This window comes from Amphiura filiformis, chromosome 5 (assembly GCF_039555335.1).
Source record: "Amphiura filiformis chromosome 5, Afil_fr2py, whole genome shotgun sequence".
Lineage (NCBI taxonomy): Eukaryota > Metazoa > Echinodermata > Ophiuroidea > Amphilepidida > Amphiuridae > Amphiura > Amphiura filiformis.
In genome coordinates this window covers 8,656,860-8,669,933 of record NC_092632.1, presented here as the reverse complement: position 1 = coordinate 8,669,933, position 13,074 = coordinate 8,656,860, and the positions used below count along the sequence as shown (strand labels likewise).

At 36.3% G+C, this 13,074-nt stretch overlaps 1 protein-coding gene across 2 annotated transcripts in view; it reads right to left on the bottom strand.

Moving 5' to 3' along the window:
* Positions 1 to 13,074, bottom strand: part of LOC140152570 (RNA cytidine acetyltransferase-like) — a 66,354-nt gene that overhangs the window by 10,181 nt on the left and 43,099 nt on the right. The window lies entirely within an intron of this gene.

The window sequence follows — 13,074 nt, the reverse complement described above, 5'->3', positions numbered from 1 at the left end:
GATACATACTATTCAATACAAAGCAATAGCGGATATGTCACAGATAGATTGAGGTGAGGGGCATTGATGGAGAGAACAAAAGATGTATGTCACTGGGTAGGTATGACTGTAATAGCCAAATGACTATTGACACTAAACTTAAATGAACTCCTTTACAAAGGGACCAAACCAAAAGATTGATGAGTGCTAATGAACAAAACTAGTTTTGTTTCAGAGAAGCTGTTGCCAATGTTGATTACATTTCTCCAAACAATGCTGTTATTTTGAGCTGCTTCCAGTTTTGTTACAGATGGGGAATGAGAGGGCCATCTATGAAATGAAACTGGTTACATTCATTGATCTTTTGGGTAATACAAGAAGTATTTCAAGAATCACTGACTAATCTAATCTGGCCTAAATGGTAAAAGGTTGAATCTTTTATTTACACCTGTCATCACTAATAATTTACTTACTTTTTCTATGGTTGATGTAAACTTTTATATATTGACTCACACAGAAAAAGGTTGTAACACAATAAGAGGTTAAAACAGTGTTACTGTCCTTCGCCATAGGTATGTTAACTCTAGGCACATACTTTGGCAAAAGAAAGCATCTTCCTCTTACCAAAGCTATGACAATAGGAAGTACCATGTGAGTGAAGTAAAAATAAGATACAATCTTTCACCATTAGATATAATGCTGGTCATATTTGCATTCCAAATGAATTATATGTAATGACATAGATTCTCACAATGTGAGGATCTGCTGACTACACCCAGAGTTTGAAGAAGGGATGATAACATGTGATGTGATGAAGCAAAATCAGTCGGGGAGTTGGAAATATTGATTTTGAGATATAGCCAAACAAATGAAGTATTTCCTGTTGTTTCCTATTGTTTTGGAAACTCTTTAACTGCTCATTTCTTTTGAACTGGTTGTCCAAATTCAATGGGCTTTTCTACAAAAGTTAGCTTTGCTAGTGCTGTTTACAATCCTATAAGAAACTGAAAATTCAATATATCTGACTTCAGACTGATTTTGCTTGATCACACCACATATGTTTTATTAAATTTTAAAAATTCATCAGATTTGTTGATTAAATAAACAAATTGGCAAATTGGCACTTGGGCCTTGTAAAGATGCCAATTTGTTTGATGATAAATATGTATTCAAAATGCAGATGATGTTGAATTTATCAATTTTGTAAAAGATGAAGAAATTTGAAGTTTGTAAATGTGTACGCTATACACATTTGACAACATATGACAAATGTGTATAGAGTATCAATTCAGTTTTTAAAACAATTTGACATAAAATAATCAACCAGTCAGAGTAGCTTGAAGATGGCTATTTGTAATATGTGCTTATATTTTGAATAGCATTATAGAACTTAAAATAAGTCACACATGAAAGACTGTTTGCTGTTTTCACACTAATTAAACTGTTATCTTAATTAAGTGTCCAACCCTATTTGAAGGTTCAATGAATTTTGTCAGTAATTTCCATACTAACATTGTATAAATATGGCGACACTACCTATAAATATCTATCTTATCTTCACATTGTTTCTACAAGATCCAAAATGGATATTTTGGAATTGGCCAAAGATAGGGGGGAAGCACTAATAATAATGGTCTGTTGGTAGGTCTACATGACTAAAAGAAGTTTTGATAACTTATCACATGAAAGACGACTCATTATGATACAATTGCATGAAATTATTGTCAAATCTAAGCTGTATTTTAAAAGCATTTCCAACGTAAAAAGACCTTTACGTATCTTATCTTTGCACAAAAGACCAAAGTAAAAAATTTGTTTAAAGTTCTAGCCATTAAGTGATTAAGACTAAGAGCACTGAAAACCTGTTATTTTTAGAGTATTAGAATGAAGTAAGCTGAGCATGTCCCATAATTTACATTAAATATTCCCATTACCTCAATGTAGTAATATTTATATTCCCAAGAGGATACGATGCACAGATGCAATGCAATTTGTGATTTATATTGTCAGTATACATTAACACATAAATTGATACCAATTGTATGTAGTAATGAGAGGGTTTTATAACAAGTCATCCATCATAATTTCATAAATCAGCACCATGTCTTCATCAAGCAAGGTTGCTATTCTGGGAAAGATGTGAAAAATGTAGTGTTTGCTAAGGCATGGCATATGCAAGCAGGCCCGTCGGAAGCAAATTAAAAGTGGTACGGCCCACAGCAGGGTTTGAAGGGGCAGAGCCCCTCGTGGGGGTTCAAGGGGGCGAAACCCCAGGAAGCCCAAGCACTTTTGAAAATGAAAACTACAATTTCAACGGTATGTTAATAGGACTAAACTTCAAAACTAGGACATTCAAAATAAAACGATCAACCATAAAATGTTACCAATTCATGTTAAGACTCGATTGCAGTACATACGATATTAAATTCGTAAGTCACACCTCAAAAAATAAAATAAAATATAAAATCACCCATTCAAAAATCACCGAAACTATAAAGTTATCATATTTATACAATATTGTACAAGAATATTTTCATGAGGTGAAATATGGACTGTTTTTTTAGGCTGAAAAGTGAGTACGGCCATGGCCGTACCGGCCGTAGCGGTTCCGACGGGCCTGTATGCAAGGGAACCAATAAGGTAGCATAAAGAGTACTCACTATGCCATGTTTGTGTGCCATTCATGGAGGGCAAAATATCGTACTCCCGGATTATTTTTCTATGCGCCCGGCAAACTGCAATTCAAAGTACCGTATTCATTCGTATGTAGTAATGAGAGGGTTTTATAACAAGTCATCCATCATAATTTCATAAATCAGCACCATGTCTTCATCAAGCAAAGGTAAAGGTCTTTTTGCATTGTCTTTTTACTTTGGTCTTTTGTGCAAAGATAAGATACGTTAAGGTCTTTTTGCGTTGGATTTTTCACATGGTTTGCCTAATTTTTTCCTAAGCTAAGATGGCTACTTCCTGTAAGTTTCATCTGCACATCCTGCAAAATAAAATACAGAGCAAGACTTTGGCTACATGTATCAAAACCTATATCTGATACATGGATAAGATTCTAAATGATAATAGAGTATACTCATGATGCAACCATCTATTTCTCACTTGAATATCACTAAAGGACTTGTGTATGCTGTTTTAAATAATGGGGTTAACTATCAGCAATGACATATCTCCAATAGCCGCCCTGGTACTGACCACTGGTGATTTACTCAGGACATTTATTAATCTTGTCTGCTTTCATAAGTCACAGTTAATTATGTTTTCAGCTCTTTCTTTTCCTCTCAGCACACACATTATTATTTTGAGCAACACAAAAATTGTTTTCTCTGCAAATGATGGATTATATGCAAGCAAACACGACCCATTAGACTACGCGAGATGCTATTAGACCTAAATGAAAAACATGTTCAAATGTTGGTTTCCAGGAACTTGCTAGTCTTTAAATCTAGTTTTAGTTCCAACTTCCAAGCACAGAATTTGATCCCATACTGAATTCCTTTTAAAAATATTTTTGCTTGCTCTTTTCTCAATCTGTGGCTGGAAGCTATAAAGGAGGACTTCTTCTTCAACAGCCTGTATAATTGGTCCACTTGATAGATATGACAAAGACTTCACAGGCAGTTCCGATCAGGGTAACATATGACTGTTCACATGCTATGCCCTAGAAATCATCTGAGAATTAACACTGAATATAGTCCATGTTTAACATAAATTAACTAAAAATAACTTTATAAAATAGATTATTTTTGCAGGGCTAATTTTTCACTATTTTAACAGTTCTGAACAGTTTTTTGGTTTCTATTATCTGCAGTTTGAAACAGCTACATGTTGAAGTCTATGGATTAAGAATATTTTGGTGGGGTTTTAAATTCGCATAAAACGTGAAAATTAAACCCCAGCAAAATGTTTCTGTTATACAGTACATTTCATATTGGTTGGATCATTGTACTATTTGCTAGTCAATGACCAACCAACCTATACCAATGAAGCAAATGTTGATTAACTCATACAACTATGGACTTCTGCTAATTGATTCTTAATGGAAAATAGAAGTCCCAGCACACTAGCACAATTTCGACAACTTCGCTAACAAATTACTTAATAAACTAATTCCACAATGAAGCAACAAAGACTGGATATATTGGGGAACTAGAATGGCATCATAAATAATTGATATCAAGTATGTCATCTCATGAACACTCAAAATATTCCATTTGTACTAATTTCAGGCTTGACCTCAACTGAGTGACTAAATGAATGAATGAAATCAAGCATTTTTAAAACCACAAAAAGTGGGCCTATATCTCAGGTGACAAAATGACCTATTCTATGGGTGGGTGGACATTCCAAGTAGGGTTGGTCGATTTGGATTATTTTTTCTGGAAGAAGCCTAAATTATCCTAAAAAATAACCAAAAGCTTACAAAATCTGGAAATATCTGAAATTTTAGTCAAAAACATTTCGAAAAATTCCAGTAAAAATCAATCCACTTTGGCCAAAACAGTTATTTTTTAACTGATACAGCTAAAAACTCTATAAAAAATCCCCATAGGCAAAATCTAGGTCGGCCAGACCCATAGAACATGTTGTTATTAGAACATCTGTGATTAGAAGCTGGACTTGGTACTCTTATACACATCATGATCAAACTACAGTAAAATATATTGAAAATTTATAACTGAAATCTTTTGGCTCATTAACATAGCCCTTAACTGCACTCATTAGAATCCCAGAAGAGATCGGGGTGGAGAGAGGGGTGGGATGAGGATGGGTGGGATGAGGGTATTTCTTACTCATTTCAAATTAAAAACAAAAACAAACAAAAAACTAGTTTTTACTCTGTTAGTTGTCACCAAGAGTGGACCAAAGTAACATAAACCAGCCAAGAGTGAATTAAATTTGCTTCCACCTGTGTGTCCATACTACATTCAAATGAAATTTTAACTGTAAGGACACACATTAAATGCAGACACCTGCGCTTGCTGGACGGTATCAATAGATGGCAAATAGGTGTAAGGTCAATTAATGCTTGGGTTAAGAGTCCATAGATATATGAATACATTTTGGTCTCTAAGACAAAACTCAAAATGTGTGTTGCTGTCCATACATAGGGAGGAGTTTGCTTGTTTTATTTCACTAACCTTTAATAGTAAGCCACCAAAAAGAGTTTTGAAAATTTTGTAAGCATCAATTTTGACACAAATTCTAATTTACCATTGAGAATTTATAGCAATTGTACCATCTAACAGGACAGATAAGTTTGTCAGTGGACGCCATGGCTGTGGGCCATTCAATTATGATATCAAGTAACCTACCTAGAAACGTAGGTTTATCATGTAATGTATATTCATGGGTATGGCACTTTGCTGTCTAGTAATATTAATGACTAGTGTCTAGGGCATTAACATAGTAGCATTCATGACTGCACAAGCTTTATTCAAGTCTGCTTTTCCCCCTTCTAATGGACAGATGAATCTTTAGGTTAAACAAAAAACTAGCACATGTACCTCAAAGCTTGTGAAGATTTGAAAATCCAATGCCAATCTGGTATTTTCCCTTTCCCTCCGCGACTCAAACTTAGCTTGAATCATCTTTAAGGTTGCGAAAGGTTTTTCATGCGCTTGATTTCAGAGGGCGTAAGTTCATAACAGAAACAGCCATGCAGAAAATGAACAAGCGTGCGGAGGTAAGCCTAATTTAACAATTATAATAGAATATCGATCCACGGTCATACGTCAAGACATGAAACTTGGCTCAGCTCGTGCCCGGAGCTCGTTCGGATGCGGCGGGGGGCACAAGCCGTTTTCGGCAATTTTCATGAGGATTTTATAATAAATTTTAAAATTGATTGGAGGCACTTCCTCTGGCCCCTATGCCCGCCCATGAAGATACGCCACCGTCTAGAAAATGTGTTGATATTAAATTTATAGAGCCTTGATTATCTTTGATGAAATAAATAAATAACATCAACAACAACATCACAAAGCAATTATTTGTAAATTGAATTTGGGAATATTCCACAAGACAGACTTAGCAGGCCTACAAATTTCTGAATTATATAAAGTGAAAAACAATCAATCACTGTAGTCAGCGAATCAATCAAATATACAAAAACTATAAAAGAAAGGAGCAAGAAAGATTAAAGAAATAGTGAATAAAAAAGAAAGAAAGAAAGAGAAAAAAGAAATGAAAAAAGAAAAGGAGAAAGAAAAGAGGGAAGAACAGAAGTAAAAATGAGAAAAGAGGAAAAAAAACGAAATTACAGCCACACGGGGACTCGAACCCACAAAAACTAATCATAATAGATTCAAAGTCCAATGCTCTATCCGCTCGGCCACACATCACCTTACGCAATTGATTGTCACCGAAGGGGATATATAATTATAATTTGACGCAATGACGTGATTACAATTTGCGTCCGCATAATGGCTCTTAGAATAAACACGCATGTCGGCGCTGAAATTTTGGACGAACCCGATGGAGAAAAACCTCGTTTTTTGCAAAACTAGCTCAATTTGGAGTGAAAATCAAATGGAATAGCAATTGGCAGAATGTTGAGAAATAATGTAGGTATTCAGATGTCTAAATTAACGTCCCGTAATCAAGATATCGATAATTTCACAAACCAGCTTTTTCTCAAGCAAATTCTCCAAAATTTTCCCAAAAAACGGGCTTTTAATATTTAATCGGTACTGTATTTGGTTCTTCCCCATGGCAACATTATTTCTTTGATCGATTTGTAGTACAATACGAAAGAGAAGAAAACAATCACTTTCGGCGTGATTTATACGGGCGACATTTGAAAAAAAGCGTCATGGAACGTGTTTTTTGGTCTTGTGAACATGGTGCGTAAAAATGCTTTAAACGAAGGATTTCCAAACTTATTCTAAAAAATTTGTATATAACACACACAAAAATGTTAAGCTACATCCAATGCACCAACATTTCACTGGCTGCGATATTTGATTACTGAGAAAACTCTGTTTTAGAGAACAACTTTATGTACGTCTTTTATACGTTTTTTATACGTTTCTTCGTGTAACCTTAAACTTACACACACAATACAATATTTTCACTAATTTAAAGTGTTGATCACATAATTCTATGAACAAATGCTTTAAAAACACATTTTTACCAGTCAATGCATTTTAAGGCGCGCGAGTGCGATCGCGGGCACAGAGCTCACCTTAAATCACTTTACCGAGTGCGATTTATAGCGCATCTTGTCACCTGAAGGAGTTTCCAAAGTTGCAGCGGTTCCTGGAAGTGATTTGCATAGAATAAATCGATGTCATGGCCTTTACAAAAGTGACGACCCAAACAATATCTTTTCTACTCGCTGATTGGCCATTTTGTCAATTTAATATGTAAATTACCTGACCTTTCTTGTGAGGCCACGCTACCGAAATATGATAACGTGCCGTTCATGTCACAACAAAGACGAGACATGCCATTGACCACCGTAGTAAATGTGGCAATGTTTATGCATTCAACTGAACTGTATAATTATTTAGAAGCTGAACAAGGCTGATTTAATATTTTGACATGACCGACACACGTGCGATCTGTCAGCGGTGAGTGTAGCGCTATGATAAAATTGTACCGAGGTTTGCCAATAGAAATATCAGTTTATACTACTCATCATGGCGGACATAAAGAACAAATGGGTCCAGTATAAGACATGGAAAACCTACAAGCTTAATGATGTAATGGGGTTTGAAAAAACCGAGGCAGACGGGACGATATTCGTGTCGAAAGTTTGGTGTTTGAGTAAGCCCATCCCACGAACGAACTACCCCCAGTCAGTTCCGTTCGGAAAATATTGCCGTTTGAAAATTGACTTTTTTCTGGCGTCAAACGAGCAAAAATTTCGATGACTGAAGATACTCAAATTTCATTTATCTGTAATTTTGGTTATAATTTTTTGTTGGACATGGTATATTTTTTCTGACTTTGCTGGAAGTTCATTTCAAGTGGTCATGGTGGATTTTACTGCGGAGGATCCAGTTTTTCAACGGAGACGGACAATATGCACGAGGTGTTTCTTACCAAATTTTACAAAAATTTCACCGATCCTACGCACACGATTCGTCAGTTTTGTGCACGTGATGTCATGCAGTGGGTGCGTGGGGCAGTGCTAGGAAATTTGCATAATTTTAACTTGGTAAGAAGTTTGATTGCCCACCTATAGTACATTGTAGTCCCACATTCAACACCAATGCTTCTTATCTGAATATCAAGTGCAATAATTTAAATAGCCCACCTAAACTTCTTACCGAGTGCAAATGATAGCACACCTAAAATCCTTACCGAGTGCAATTAACAGCACACCTGTAGCTCGCCTGACTATTTCCAGGAGTGCGATTTGTAGCACACCTGCTTTTTTCAAAATTCATTGACTGTTTTACTGACATTTTTTGTAACAAAATTTTTTTTTTTTAAAGTGTGAAATTGGTCAGAGCACCTAAGACAGAATATATGACTGTAACACCCAACCAGCACTTGAAGTCTATGGCATTGGTAGTACCATCAACTATGTCACAGACTTCAAGTACTTGGGTTCCAAGATGGGCTCTAGTGCTGAAGACCTAAAAAGAAGAAAAGCACTAGCCTGGGCAGCTTTCTGGAAACTAGAACGCCTTTGGAGAAGCCCATCCCTGCCAATCGAAACAAAAATCAAGCTGAAGGAGACAACTTGTGTTACTGTCTTTCTGTACAGGTGTGAGTCATGGGTAATCACTAAGGACATGGTAAACAAGATCAATGCCTTTGCAACATCTTGCTACAGAGTCATGTTAAACATCAAGCATGTGGATCGGATTCCAAATGAAACCATCTACAATCTGACCAACACCACTCCACTGGTTGCCAGAGTCAAGATTCATCAACTCAAATTTCTCGGCCATATACTGCGCCTTGAAGACGATTTAGCATGTGAAAGAATATGCCCTTTATATTCCACCACATGGGAAGAGGAAACCGGGACGGCTGCGCATACTGTACTTACAGTATGTCCAACACCTCCTGGGAGATACTGAAGGGATGCTGCAGCCAAACAAAATTGTTTCGCTTGCCCAAGATCGCAATAGTTGAAGAAAGCTTGTAGTCGCCTGCTCCGCAGCCGACAGATGATGATAATGATGATGAAATTGGTCAATTTCTCAGAGACAAATGCACACTGCAAAACGAATGCACACTACAGCTTTAAGACATATTTTTTTTTTCATTTTAGACTTACCAAGGATTCTCGAGTACTAATATACTATAGGATAAGCCACTCGCTTGCGCAAATGAAGTCAGTCATTCAGCCTATGCGCGATAATGCATGTGATGGCATAGTACCCCTGTACGTGTAGGAGTGTATTACCTGTGGAAGAGATGATGCAATGTTTACGTCATCGTTTCAAAAAAAATTAAATGGCGAAAAAACAACGAACATTTGGTCGAATCTTTCCATTACTATCATATCGTGAAAAACCAAATAGCTGAGGAGTTAGCTCAATATATGCTAGGAAAATATTATCTTCGATGACCCCATGACGAGACTGGCTAAATAAGCTGTATTTTTGCTGGAAAGGGTCCGAATAATTGGCAGTCGATGGGCGCCATCTTGGACAAATTTAGGGTACCAAACTACCCAAAACTGTCAATCAACATTCCGATGGTACCAAACTCCCTAGCAACCGTCACTCAAACTGCCGAAGTGACTTCAATTTTTGTACAGGGATTGAATACGAGTGTCACGGCCCTGGACTTACACAAAACTCAAGAGACACAAGGATTTAGTAGGTCTATTTTAGTTGGCATGAACTATAAATCACAAGACTTTTAGCATATAACCATTATTTGATGTTATATTTTAAATAAAATGATCAGTGCTAATAAAACTGCTTGGAATTGGAATCAATTACAATAACTAAATTTTATGTATTAGGTAAATGAAAAGGGTAGTTTTTGTCTATAATATGAAACTCTAAGGCTGGCTGCCAATTAATCAGACACCACACTACTAAGTAGATGTGTTATTTCAGCTGAAATTGACATCAATTATTCAAAACTTGTATGCAAATGGCAAATAATTTTAATTATTAAAATCTTGACCATAACCACTCACACACAGCTGCCAAAATAAATGACCTCAAGGTGACAAAAAAATCTGCGTTTTCCTTGCACAGTACATGCAGGATCGGTCGGCTGGTCAGGATTTTTTTATATATATTTTTTACATTTGTTCTGGAAGAGGCTAAATGACCACAAAAGATCACAGAAGGCTTAAAAATAATATCACAAAAATCTTGGTCGTTCTGGTGAATCAAACAGTCTTTTTTTCTTTGCCGCCTATGGTTGACAAATCTATGATGAAATTCAATAATTTTCTACTGACATTTATACAAATGGCTCTAAATATCATCCAAAATTCTTTTAATAAACTCTTTTGCAGTAGATACTATGCAATGGTTTTCAGCAGAAGTAATTCTCAAATTTCAACTTATATTATATCTGGACAAAATTGCAGTTTATATGGGTTGGTTGAAACAAAGTATTTCTAATTGCAATATTGTCAGCTCAATCAGTAAGGCACTAGACGATGATGCATGATGGTATAATTCTGTTCTTGTGACAAAATTAAGCTACAATCCTCGAAAAAAGTCTTGGAATACTCTTGTGTCAAGAATGGAAAACTGACACTCCTCTCCCCATGCAATGTTGGGAAATGCCAATGTCTTCAGCAGTTTTCCAAAGTGTTCCAACATTGATTGTTGAGGAGAGGGAAGAGTATCATTGTTGTAGGATACACATCATTTCCATGATCATTACAAATTCTGCACATAACTAGAACAATGTGTACCAAGTGTTCCAAGTACTTTTTTCGAGGATTGTAGCTTGAAATTCCTCTGGACAAGGAATTTACTGCTAATTGTCCCGTTCTGCACAATTTGGGGATCTGATCCTGGCTGTAAAGCACAACAATCTTATGTAATTATGTGCTTTATGTCGGCACCCTAATTTTTTGGTACTTATTATTTAGTTTACCATCAGTTTTATATTTTCCAATTATGTATCATTTCACTCCAAATTGTGTGCCCAGTGCATGGACAGCCTTGTGGCCATAACTGCTTGCTTTCATTATCTCGTCCATAGGCACTCAGTGCACGATTTTTAGTGAAAATTGTACCGAGCGTATTTTATTTTTTGGTTAAATGTTGTATGTTGTAACTTTAGGCCGAATGGCACTGCACCTCACGCTCTGCGTTTAGCAGTATCCTCATCCATCTCATTGACGTTTTTCATAAAAATAGTTGCTTTTTCCATTATATTATTGTATATAAAATACATCCTTATTGTATCTCATTGTATCATAATTATATTGTTGTATAATGAATGGATGAAATAAATTGATTGATTGATTGATTGATTGAATTGTGCTATAAAGGGCTAAAAGAAACTTTTTAATTTGAAACCAGCTTCAACTAGACATTAAAGTTTGTTTATTGTGAATGACCATTTTCCCACACTGGCACTATTGGGCCTGACATATTAGCTGACTTTTACCTTCTGGGAATGAAACTAATAAAATAAAACAAAACATACAATTCCATGCTACATAAATTGTTCCTTATTGTAAAAGTGATGAACACTTCTGAGAAAATTCACTAAATGTCCACATGTGTATCAGGATGTGTCAGTTTACTTTGCGCTGTTTGACTAGAGCACACTTCTTGCAGTAATTACACTCTGTTTACTTTTATAGCATCTATGTAAACTATCAGGATGTTGAATTTATTAAAAGCCTCGCTGCTTTCCAATATTGATACTACTAACATTGCAAGCTTTCTATCGAGGCAATGCAGTCTAGCGCAACAAGTCATTAGTAATATAGTTTCAAGGAAAAACGGACGCTTAAAAGACAGCAAATAAACGATAAATGGGAAATTAAAGAAAAACCACCAATTTATGTTCCAAAACATAAGCCTGCCTACTTAGGAGGAGGTTACATCAAAAATGGTCTTATCGTTCATGGTGTCACTTTCACTATCATTAACAATGCATAAAAGAGACATCCAAAGTTCTTAAACCCATCGTCAGTTTAGATGCATCATAAATTTAATTTCCCAAAGGAGAGTCACGATCCATACATAATGTAAGTAATAGGGATTTATGACAGAAACCGATCGTAACTACTCTTCGTAACTTTGCTCAAGATACTATATTAAAATGGAGGCGAAATCGGTCCCGGGTGTGATTTTCATTTTGCTAAATCTATGAAATAAAGAGCTCTCTGGGACAATCTTGATGGTAAAATTTCAGAAACAAATTTTAGACAACTGATAAATATATTTTACATCACATGAAGTTTTTAAAATGTGTAATTATATTCCACTAGATTTCGCGGTTCTCAGGTTGGGCGGTTCTCGTAATAGGCCTATTTCTACCCATCATTCGCTTCTTCCAAGCCCTGTCCTGCTACCACATTGGAGGACCCGAAATTAGTATTTGGACGTGGATATAGGCCGTTACTAAAGTAATGAAATCAATCGGGAGAAACATGAAAGCAAACACGGTTATAGGCCTTACCCTAACTGATTATTTTTATGTTAACCATTCTGGAGGACCCCGGAAATAGTCATTCTGCTGAAATAGGCCTATATGCACGTGTTCCGTATATATGAAATATGTGTTGAAAATAGGCCTATTGGTCCGATGAGATGCACCTGTTAGTCACACTGTAATGCTTTCCGATGCACGCACTGTACTCCGCGCCCGTTGATACTCCGCGATAGCACACCGCGAGCACGCAATAGTGCACCGCACGAACGTGAATGCGATAGCGCGCGGACGGACGGACGAACACGCCATGATTAGTATTATGATGATACCACACTCAGGGCAGGGGCTGTCATCTCTTTTATCTCTGCACACAAGCTTCAGTTCAGTGTGTGAAATTCACAGACATAAAGGAGATCCTGACTGCCTAAACATACCTAGTAGCGTAGCCAGGAATGATTTTTCTCAGGGGGGAGGCAAGATGACTTTCGGGGGCTAAATGTTGGTGAACATTCTCAAACACGGTAACAAATTGTCAAA